We start from the raw sequence: 11672 nt of genomic DNA on the forward strand, positions 1-11672 counted from the left end.
GTCTTGCTGGTTACAAACTTTTTCCTATTAAGATTGATGGAGGCCACTGTGTTCTTGGGGACCTTCAATGCTGCAGACATTTTTGGTACACTTCCACAGATCTGTGCCTCGTCACAATCCTGTCTTGGAGCTCTACGGACAAACGTATATAGACAGGTGTGTGCCTTTAAAAATCATGTCCAATCAATTGAATGTACCACAGGTGGACTCCAGTCAAGTTGTAGAAACATGTCAAGGATGAACAATGGAAACAGGATGTACCTGAGCTCAATTTCGAGTCCTATAGCAAAGGTTCCGAATACTTATGTAAGGTATCAGTTTTTATTTGGAATACATTTGCAAAAAGTTTTGGGAAAAACTTGTTTCCCTTCCTCATTAAGGGGTATTGTCCAAATTCGATGAGGAAAAACATACATTTAATCAGTTTTAGAATAAGGCTGTAACGTAACAAATTGTGGAAAAAGTAAAGGGGTCTGAATACTTTCCGAATGCACTATATGTCTATGGTTGAACATTACATAAACTCAGACAAAAAGAAAACGTCCCTTTTCAGGACCCAGTCTTTCAAAGACAATTCGTAAAATCCAAATAACTTAACAGATGTTCATTGTAAAGGGTTTAAACACTGCAGATGTGGCCAGGGAAATAAATTGCAATGTCCGGACTGTGAGACGCCTAAGACAATGCTATAGGGAGACAGGACGGACAGCTGATCGTCCTCGCAGTGGCAGACCACGTGTAACAACACCTGCACAGGATTGGTACATCCGAACATCACACCTGCGCTACAGGTACAGGATGGCAACAACAGCTGCCCAAGTTACACCAGGAACGCACAATCCTTCCATCAGTGCTCAAACTGTCCGCAATAGGCTAAGACAGGCTGAACTGAGGGCTTGTAGGCCTGTTGTAAGGCAAGACCACACCAGACATCACTGGTGCGGAAGGTAGCCTAGTGGTTAGAGTGTTGGGCAAGGTAAAAATCTGTCATTCTGCCCCTGAACAAGGCAGTAAATCCACTGTTCCTAGGCTGTCATTAAAAATATATTTTTTTCTTAATTAACTGACTTGCCTAATTATATAAAGGTAAAATAAATTCACTGCCAACAATGTCGCCTATGGGCACAAACCCACCGTCGCTGGAACAGACAGGACTTGCAAAAAGTTATCTTCACTGATGAGTCACGGTTTTGTCTCACCAGGGGTGATGGTCGGATTCGGGTTTATTGTCAAAGGAATGAGCGTTACAGCGAGGCCTGTACTCTGGAGCGGGATCGATTTGGAGGTGGAGGGCCTTCATGGTCTGGGGCAGTGTGTCACAGCATCATCAGACTGAGCTTGTCATTGCAGGAAATCTCAACGCAGGGGAGACATCCTCCTCCCTCATGTGGTACCCTTCCTGGAGGCTAATCCTGACATGACTCTCCAGCATGACAATGCCACCAGCCATACTGCGCGTTCTGTGCGTGATTTCCTGCAAGACAGGAGTGTCAGTGCTCTGCCATTGCCAGCAAAGAGCCCGGATCTCAATTCCATTGAGCATTTCTGGGACCTGTTGGACGGAGGGTGAGGGCTTGGGCCATTCTGCATTTGAAGAACAATGGAAAAGGTATTCTTCTTTGAAAGTTGATAGACTTGTAACCCCACTTTTGAGAAAATGGACCTTGAATATTTTGGTATACCCACTGAAAAGCTCTTCTTCGTGTACACACAGTCAGCATTGTTCACACCCTCTTAAGCCAGCACCAACCATCTCTTTAAGGATTCACATGTGAGGTCATGTGCTAAACAATGAGTAGTGTAGTAAAGATTAAGACTAAAAGTGGTAAACGTAGTAGCCTACAATAAGGAACAATTCTACGTAAGCAGTATCGATAAAAATATTTTATAAATGTTAGATGACGCTTACCCAGACACTCGTCTAAATGGATGGGTCATGTGAAAGAAATGCTATAACACCCAGCCACATCTTGCTAAGAGGATGTGTCTCTACAGAAGGTGTAAACGATACATGAAAATGGTTACTTGCATAATAGTAGCAATATCAAAAATATATGAAGAAAAATCTTTAAAAAAGGGTCATTGCGGGCCTCCCGGGTGGCGCAGTGGTTAAGGGCGATGTACTGCAGCGCCAGCTGTGCCATTAGAGTCCCTGGGTTCGCGCCCAGGCTCTGTCGTAACCGGCCGCGACCGGGAGGTCCGTGGGGCGACGCACAATTGGCCTAGCGTCGTCCGGGTTAGGGAGGGATTGGTCGGTAGGGATCTCCTTGTCTCATCGCGCACCAGCGACTCCTGTGGCGGGCCGGGCGCAGTGCGCGCTAGCCAAGGTTGCCAGGTGCACGTGTAGCCTCCGACACATTGGTGCGGCTGGCTTCCGGGTTGGATGCGCGCTGTGTTAAGAAGCAGTACGGCTGGTTGGGTTGTGTATCGGAGGACGCATGACATTCAACCTTCGTCTCTCCCGAGCCCGTACGGGAGTTGTAGCAATGAGACAAGATAGTAGCTACTACAACAATTGGATACCACGAAATTGGGGAGAAAAAGGGGTAAAAAAAAGAAAATAAAAAAAGGGTCAATGCCAGTAGAGAAAGAACAAAATAATATACAGCATGTATACGAACAATATCAATAACAACATCAGTGATAGATGAGGTAGGTATATACATACAATCAGGGGTAAAGTGGCTGAGCAGCAGTGGCTGAGCAGCAGGATGAATAAATAAATAAATAAATAGGAGCAGCATCGTATGGCATGTGTGGTTGGAGAGAGTTATGCGAATAGAAGCACTGCAGATAATGCTGATGACTGAGAGCTCACCCCAGTGATGAACTGGTCCAGCTGAACCGCGCATGAACAAGGGCATTTCTGTTTCTGTCCTGCCCTTGACTTTGTCCCAGGGCATGTGATGTCCATAGCCTCTTCATTGCAAAATTCCCTGATCTTCTCAAAAATATAAGTTTGTCTAGCTTTGTCCAGTCAAGGTGGTGCTTGTACAGGCAGACCATCTATGGGAGGAAGGATTTCAGCGTTGCGCAGCAGCAGGTCCAGACTGAGTCCGAGCGCTACTTGGAGACAACACCAGGCTCCAGAGCATCGAAGCTGTTAAACACAAAATAATAAAAATAATTTAGAAGACATTACAAACAGAAGAATAACCTCGTACAATGCAATGGAAATGACATTCACCTGAAGTGCTGATACTGCTTGATCTGTGGCAGCGGCCTGAAGTATGGAGTCAGGTGTTTCCAGCCATAGCTTTCCGCCAGCACTGTACCATCCTCCAGTCCAACCAGCTGTGAGATATTGACCCCTGTCACAGTTCTGTCCTTCACAACACCAGCAATCTCAGACAAAGTGTTCACAATGGTCTTTCTGAAGCGCTGCTTGATGAGGCGCCAGCACCAGTCGGGGGCAAACTTGGTGTGGCCTGTGATCAGGAAGTGAAGGCCCAGACTGTGGTGGAGCTTGAGCATCGTCTGCCATGCACAATACCAGAGCACAAACTTGTTCTTCTTTTGGCCACTGCAGTTATCACAATTCAGGTCCACACATGTTTCCCCATTCCGTAGTTGGTGAAGAAATGGTGCATGTAGTTGATGACTGCTGCTGCCTTTGCTGGATGACATGCCTTCATCAATCAAGTGATTTGTGGTATTCCTTCACAGCAGACACCAAACAAGCCACACTTGCGAGGAGTTAAATAGTAGATAGCTGCATAGGGTCATACGGATAGTGCCCCTGCAAACAAATTAACTCTTCGGGATAGGGGGCAGTATTCGGAAGTTTGGATGAATGAGGTGCCCAATGTAAACTGCCTGTTACTCAGGCCCAGAAGCTAGGATATGCATATTATGGTAGTATTGGATAGAAGACACTCTAAAGTTTCCAAAACTGTTAAAATATTGTCTGTGAGTATAACATAACTGATATGGCAGGCGAAAACCCGAGGACAATCCATCCACATTTTTTTTTCAGCTCAGCCCTGATTACTATGGCTGTAAATGGGAATATAAAAGGAATACCTCCCAGATTGCAGTTCATAGGGCTTCCACTAGATGTCAACAGTCTTTAGAAAGAGTTTTCAGGCTTGTTTTTTTGAAAATGAGCTAGAATTTGTAGTTTTTGTAAGTGGCTCCCATTTTGTATGTAGAGTTTGTATCGCGTACCGGTGAGGGCGTGCACTTCGTTATATATCTCCGGTAACGAATATACTATTCTCTGTCTTAACTTTAATTGTTTATTTACATATAACACAGAACCCAAACCAGCTGCGCGCGTGCGCCATCGTGCACTATCGTGTATACATTTAGTTTGCCCCCCCACGCCAAACGCGATCACGACACGCAGGTTAAAATATCAAAACAAACTCTGAACCAATGACATTCATTTGGGGACATGTCGAAAAGCATTAAACATGTACGGCAATTTAGCTAGTTAGCTTGCACCTGCTAGCAAACATTAATTTGTCCTATTTAGCTAGCTTGCTGTTGCGAGCTAATTCGTCCTGGGATATAAACATTGAGTTGTTATTTAACCTGAAATGAACAAGGACCTCTACTCCGACAATTAATCCACACATAAAATTGCCAACCGAATCGTTTCTACTCATCTCTCCTCCTTCCAGGCTTTTTCATCATTTAATTTATATGGTGATCGCATCTAAACGTTCATTGTTTTACCATGACTACAGGCAAAACATTTCGTCTTTCATTCACCCACGTGGGTGTAAGGACTTGCAGCGTGATCTGCGTCAGAAATAGAAATGAGTTATATTTTATCCCTTGGCGTCGCAGACCCTCGTTGGCACGCGCGAGCAGTGTGGGTGCAATAATTGAATAACAAGGATTTCTAAATGTATTTTGCGACGCTCGCGCACGCGACGTGTCCGGTCTGGTCTGCATGTTAGGGTACCTGAGGATCGATTTGGAATATTTTTGACTTGTTTGGAAGAAGTTTATTTGTAATTTATGAGATTCATTTGTATGCATTTTGAACGAGGGGAAACAGGTGGATTACTGAGTGAAGCGCGCCAACACAACTTACTTTTTTGGATATAAAGAAGGACTTCATCGTACAAACCGACCATTTATGATGTAGCTGGGACTCTTTGGATTGTAAACAGAGGAAGATCTTCAAAGGTAAGTGATTTATTTTATCGCTATTTCTGACTTTCGTGATGCATCTGCTTGGTTGGAAAATGTTTTTAATGCTTTTGTATGCGGGGCACTGTCCTCAGATAATCGCATGGTATGCTTTCACCATAAAGCCTTTTTGAAATCTGACAAAGCGGATGGATTAACAAGAAGTTAAGCTTTTAACCAATGTATAACACTTGTATTTTCATGAATGTTTCATCATGTATTTGTATTTTTGAATTTTGCGCTCTGCAATTTCACCGGATGTTGTTGAGGCCGAGCTCTAGCGGTACGCCTTTCCCTTTAATTGCAATTTATTTTCTCACCCCTGACAGTGTCTTTACACAGCTTAGTGTAAGGCATTTCCCTTCTTTCCGTATATATACACACAGTATCAGTAAAAAGTTTGGATACACCTAATTCATACAAGGATTTTTCTTTATTTTTACTATTTTCCACATTGTAGAATAATAATGAAGACATCAAAACTTAACATATGGAAACATGTATTAACCAAAAAAGTTTTAAATCCAAATATATCTGAGATTTTATATTCTTCAAAGCACCCACCCTTTGCCTTGATGACAGCTTTGCACACACTTGGCATTCTCTCTGGTAGACAGACATGTTCTTGCTTGGGCCAGCTCTCTTTTTTGATGGGAGACATTAAACCATTCTCCTTGTATGACTGGTGGAGGAGAGTCAGGTGCATTCTACTTATGCTGAAAGACAAATTCCAGAGACAAATATTTTAGCATTATTATACAATAGATAGCCGTAATCACCGTCAGACACACCTGGATAACTTGATGGGTCATGTAATCTGACGAAGTTGAGTCTTTTGTTTAGACATGTAGCTAACTGGCAATTTTTTTAACCATAATCCCAATCCATAGAGTACTAGCAATACAAACCGATTTTCATAGCTAGCTAAAGTTAACCAAATAGGTTAAATGTTAGCTCGTTAGCTAGCTAAAATTACCGTCAGACACACCTGGATAACTTGATGGGTCATGTAATCTGGCGAAGTGGAGTCTTTTGTTTAGACATGTAGCTAACTGGCAATTTCTTTAACCATAATCCCAATCCATAGAGTACTAGCAATACAAAGCGATTTTCATAGCTAGCTAAAGTTAACCAAATAGGTTAAATGTTAGCTCGTTAGCTTGCTAAAATTAGAATATAACTAACTTGAGCCAGAGAGAGCCAGCATGGTACAATCGTACAATCCCCTGAAAGTAGTCCATCACAACTTTTCCCCCACTGACCTTTGTCAATAGCGCCTGATCAATTCCTGGCAGGAAGGTTATTGAGAGCAGTAGCAACATAATTGCAGTTCTCCATGGCTTACGCTATATCTTTCGGGAAAAAAACTGCATTAGAAAAGATTATCCACCCATAACAAGCAGCTCATTTTATAGACATGGCAGACCAATCCGAAACTAATCTCTCGGCATGTCCAGCCACCAAAAAAAATATCATTTTCTCAGCCAATCACGGGTAGGGGAAAGGTTCCTGTCTTTCTCTGCGGCTAAACCAACGAGGCTCATAATTGAACAACGTTATTCGTATTTACAGATGGCATACAAGTTTGTTGTTAAGGCACATGAAAGCTCAAATGTTTAAGAATGCATTTCTGCCAAAAAACGCATTTAGATTAAAAATACATGTTCAAACGCCTCTCCTGTGAAGTCGTGACTTGCGACATATGCCTAGTTTCTTGAAACGAGTCACATATTTCCTACTCAAATCACTACAAAATCTTTCTTTAATGGCTACTGTGTAACTGAGCTTTTGGGTATCTACCACTTAAATCCTCCACATTCCTCCATGTTCATCAAACAAAAAAGAAGCTTATACAAACTTAATTGCATATTTTTATTAAATTAATTACATTTTACAATCCTTAATTACAATTATGCATTCAGCTTTGACTTAACTATCTTCAGATCTTATTTTTTGTTGTAGACACATTTCTCCACCACGTAACCTTTTAGAAAATAAAGACATATTAAGCCAGTACCAATCAGACAACACAAAACAATGATGATAAAAATGTTTAATCTTATCAACAATGGCCTCCAGTCTTAGGTTGAGGGCCTCCGTTGCAACAAGTCAAAAGAGGTGAGGGTAAGCATACTAATTTGAAAATATTGCACATTTGCATACAAACACATAAAGTACTTATTAGCTAGTATGACAAAAACAGAGGTACATAGCTCATTTCAATGGGGCTAGCAAAAAGGTATGTATTATGTTTAGCATCTCTTTTACAACGGCTAAGACCGTTTTGGCAAGAAATCATTTGGATATAGTAAAAGGTTAAGCAATGACATAAAGGAAAGTCACCTTACAGATGGTGTCAGCATAAGGGATATGAAAGACAGAACGACAAAGGATGTAAGGTGATTACATTCAGGATTGTGAAACAGTATCTAGATAACAACAACCAACTACTTCCTTTGTCTTCTTCTGTGGTCACAAGCACAGGAAGTGCAGCCACAAGTTGCAGAACTCTACTGATCCCTACTGAAAAGCGGGTGTAGTCTACCTGTAGTGTTTTGTCTACTTATTCATGATACACTGAGGGTACAAAACATTGTGTGTTCAACCTGCTCTTTCCATGATTTAGGCTGACCAGGCGAAAGCTAGGTTCCCTCATTAATGTCACTTGTTAAATCCACTTCAATCAGTGTAGATGAAGGGGAGGAGACAGGTTAAAGAAATATGTTTAAGCCTTGAGACAATTGAGACATGGATTGTGTATGTGTGCCATTCAGAGGGTGAATGGACAAGACAAAATATGTAAGTGCCTTTGAACAGGGTATGGTAGTTTCCCATGTGTATCAACAATAGTCCACCATCCAAAGGACATACAGCCAAATTGACACAACCTTGGGAAGCATTGGAATCAATATGGACCAGCATCCTTGTGGAAACAACTCCCAGGTAGTAAGTGTCAAATGTCATCCCCAGTTCCTATCATTTGACTTGTACATTAATGTCTCCCACGATGAAATCGGGGATGGGACTGTGGATCGGTCTCCATCCTTTTGTTCGACCGTTTGTTCGTTCGTTAGTCACTCGCGATATCTCAGACAGCAGTAGCCCAATTTTGACGAAACTTGGGTAAATGATGCATCTTGCAATAGAGATCCGGCATTTACTAAATTAAAATGCAACCTCTTGGGCAGGGAAAAAGGGGGGTTGGTAACCCAGAGCACACTCGAAGGGTCACATACCTGACGAGGTGCTGGTGAGGGTGTTGTGGGTATATTCAACCCAGGGTAGCTGAGCGCTCCAGGAGAAAGGGTTAGCAGAAGTCATACAGCGTAGGGCAGTCTCCATCTCTTGGTTGGCCCGTTCGGTCTGGCCGTTGGTCTGGGGGTGATATCTAGAAGAAAGACTGACATTGATACCAAGAGCTGAACAGAAGGATCTCCATACCTGGAAGGTATGCTTGGGTCCTCTGTCGGAAACGTTGTCAGTGGGGATGTCATGCAGACAAAACACATGGGATACTAACAGGTCCGCAGTTTCCCTGGGGGACGGGAGCTTGGAGAGGGGAATGAAGTGAGCCATTTTGGTAAACCTGTCAATAATGGGGAGGATGACAGAGTTACCGTTAGATGGGGGAGGCCAGTGATGAAGTCCAGAGCTATGTGTGACCAGGAGTGACTGGGTATGGGAAGAGGGCTGGGCAGACCAGAAGTGGGTTTACTGGAAGTTTTGTTCCGGGCACAAGCGAGACAGGCTGAGACAAACTCCCGGACATCTCTCTACATGGTGGGCCAGGAAGGCGAGTGCCTGGTTCATACCAGAGTGACAGATGAGACGGGTAGAATGGCCCCACTGAAGAACATCAGAGCAAACACAATCTGGAACAAACAGAGCATTACTAGGACCTTTACCCAGGTCAGGCTGGTTCTGCTGAGCCTGGCGGATACGGGACTCGATCTGCCAGGTGACGGCGGAAACGATGCAGGTGGATGGCACAATGGCTTCTGGCTGAGTATCCATGTTGTCGGTGTTGAACTAGCGAGAGAGGGCATCAGGCTTGGTATTCTTCGAACCGGGGCAATAAGTGAGTGTAAAATTGAATCTACCGAAGAACAAGGCCCACCTGGCTTCAGATATTTGGCAGTCTGGATGTAGGATAGGTTTTTATGGTCAGTACACACGATGAAGGGTTTTGCAGAGCCCTCCAGCCAGTGACACCATTCCTCCAGAGCCAGCTTAACTGCCAGGAGTTCCCGGTTTCCGAATTCAAAATTCCTCTCTGCAGGTAAGAGCTTATGAGAAAAAAATGCACATGGGTGGACCTTCTGATCCGAGTGGGAACGTTGAGACAGAACAGCACCTACCCCAGTGTCAGAGGCATCCACCTCCACGATGAACTGGAGTTCTGGGTCGGGCTGAGTAAGAACCGGAGCGGAGGTGAAGCGACACTTGAGTTCCAGGAATACTGCCTCTGCCTCAGGAGTCCAGTGGAACGGAGTAGAGGTGGAGGTGAGAGTGAGAGGTGAGAGTGGTGAGAGGTGCTGTCAGACGGCTGTAGTTACGGTTGAAAATTCTATAAGAATTTGCAAACCCCAGGAAATGCTGTAGCTGCTTCAGGTTGGAGGGTGCAGGCCACTCTGTGACTGCCATGACCTTGGCGGGGTCCATACATAACTGTCACTAGGAAATAATATAACCCAAGAAAGACTTCAACCACCCAGTCTGCTGTAAGGATGCCGCTAAACGACTCGTTCCTTGTCCTCCTTCTCCCTCTGTCTCTCTGGAAATCACCAGGAAATCACCAGGAAAAGATCAGTTTCCACATAATCAACTGTCCTTACTCTCCCCTGGTTCTTGGCAATCCTTGGTTAAAGCTACACAACCCACAGATTGACTGAACCGCCCGGAAAGGTAACCCCCTTAAAAAACCCCTTAAAAAAACTGTGGCAGCATGGGACTCACATTTTTCAGGTTTAACAAAAAGCCTATTCTCCAACAGCCGTTTAAGGACTTGGCAAACGTGTTGCTGGTGAGCCTCAGGGTCCTTGGAAAAAAATTAGGATGTAAGATAAATAGACAAAAAGAAAGCATCCAATCGCATCCCCATGCACATCATTGACTAGGTTCTGGAAAACAGCAGAAAGCATGACCAAATATGCAAGGTGACCAAGTGGGGTGTTGAATGCAGTCTTCCACTTGTCCCCCTCTCTTTTGAGGACACGGTGGTGGGCATTCCGGAGGTCGAGTTTGGCAAACACCGTGGCACCATGGAGGGAGGCAAAAGCAGAGCTGGGGTACTTGTTCTTTACAGTGATATTACTCAGCTCACGGTAGTCTAGGCATGGCTTCAGTGACCCATATTTATTCTTCACAAAGAAAAACCCACCAACCACCGGGGAGGAAGATGGCTTGATAAGTCCTGCAGCCAGAGAATCCTGGATGTACCTCTCCATAGCCTCTTGCTCGGGACAAGAGAGGTTAAACTACCGGCTACTGGTGAGGGGAGCTCCAGGCTGGAGGTCAATGGTGCAGTCGTACGGCCGATGAGCCAGCAGCGACAGGGCGTGGTGCTTGCTGAACACAGGAGCTAGATCGTGATACTCAGGAGGAACTGATGACAGGTCCGGAGGTATTGGAATGAACTGGGGCACAGACAAGGCAGGGAGAAGGGCAGAATGTAAACAATTAGAGTGACAAAATGAACTCCAAGGGGTTACCTTTCCGGGCGGTTCAGTCAATCTGTGGGTTGTGTAGCTTTAACCAAGGATTGCCAAGAACCAGGGGAGAGTAAGGACAGTTGATTATGTGGAAACTGATCTTTTCCTGGTGATTTCCAGAGAGACAGAGGGAGAAGGAGGACAAGGAACGAGTCGTTTAGCGGCATCCGTACAGCAGACTGGGTGGTTGAAGACTTTCTTCATCTCCTCTGGAGTGGGAGAAGCAGATGGGGGGCTGTCTTTCCCACACCGCTGTGGCCAAGGATAGCACTGCTCCACCGAGGCAGCCAGTCAGACAGGAAATCTTGGCCCGTTCGCTAGCATAAGAGTAAAGCTGTTGCTCAAATACTAGTGAACATTGTACCAAAAGGGCTCTTTAAGCTCCGAGGTTGTCATCGTAATGCTCGGGAGTCAGAACAAACGGCTTCCGGAGCGGAGAAGAAGGGCTTGGGACTGGTTGTGAGCTCTGGGCGAAGGTTCGGCCCTGTAGGTCAGACAGGCTCTGTGAAAACTCCTTGATGTGCTCCAGAAGGGTTTTCAGAGCTTGGTTAAGTTGCTCGAGCAGGGCGCCTTGGCTGGCGAGGGTTTGGTAGAGAGTATTTAAGTCTGCTGGGTTCATCTCTTTGGCCAGATCGTACTTTTATGCGGAGTGGAACAGGGGAGCCCAAGAGCAGACTGAGGTGGGGAGACTAGGATGAAGAAACCAATGTATTTATTGAAAACACGTGGGAAGATGGAGTGCAGGCCAGGGGAAGCTGGGGCTGTTAACAGGAACCCAGGTGTGGAGGCTGAGGCTAGAGGGGTTGGGACAGGATAAGC

The sequence above is a fragment of the Oncorhynchus clarkii genome, chromosome 23 (genome assembly GCF_045791955.1).
Source record: "Oncorhynchus clarkii lewisi isolate Uvic-CL-2024 chromosome 23, UVic_Ocla_1.0, whole genome shotgun sequence".
Lineage (NCBI taxonomy): Eukaryota > Metazoa > Chordata > Actinopteri > Salmoniformes > Salmonidae > Oncorhynchus > Oncorhynchus clarkii.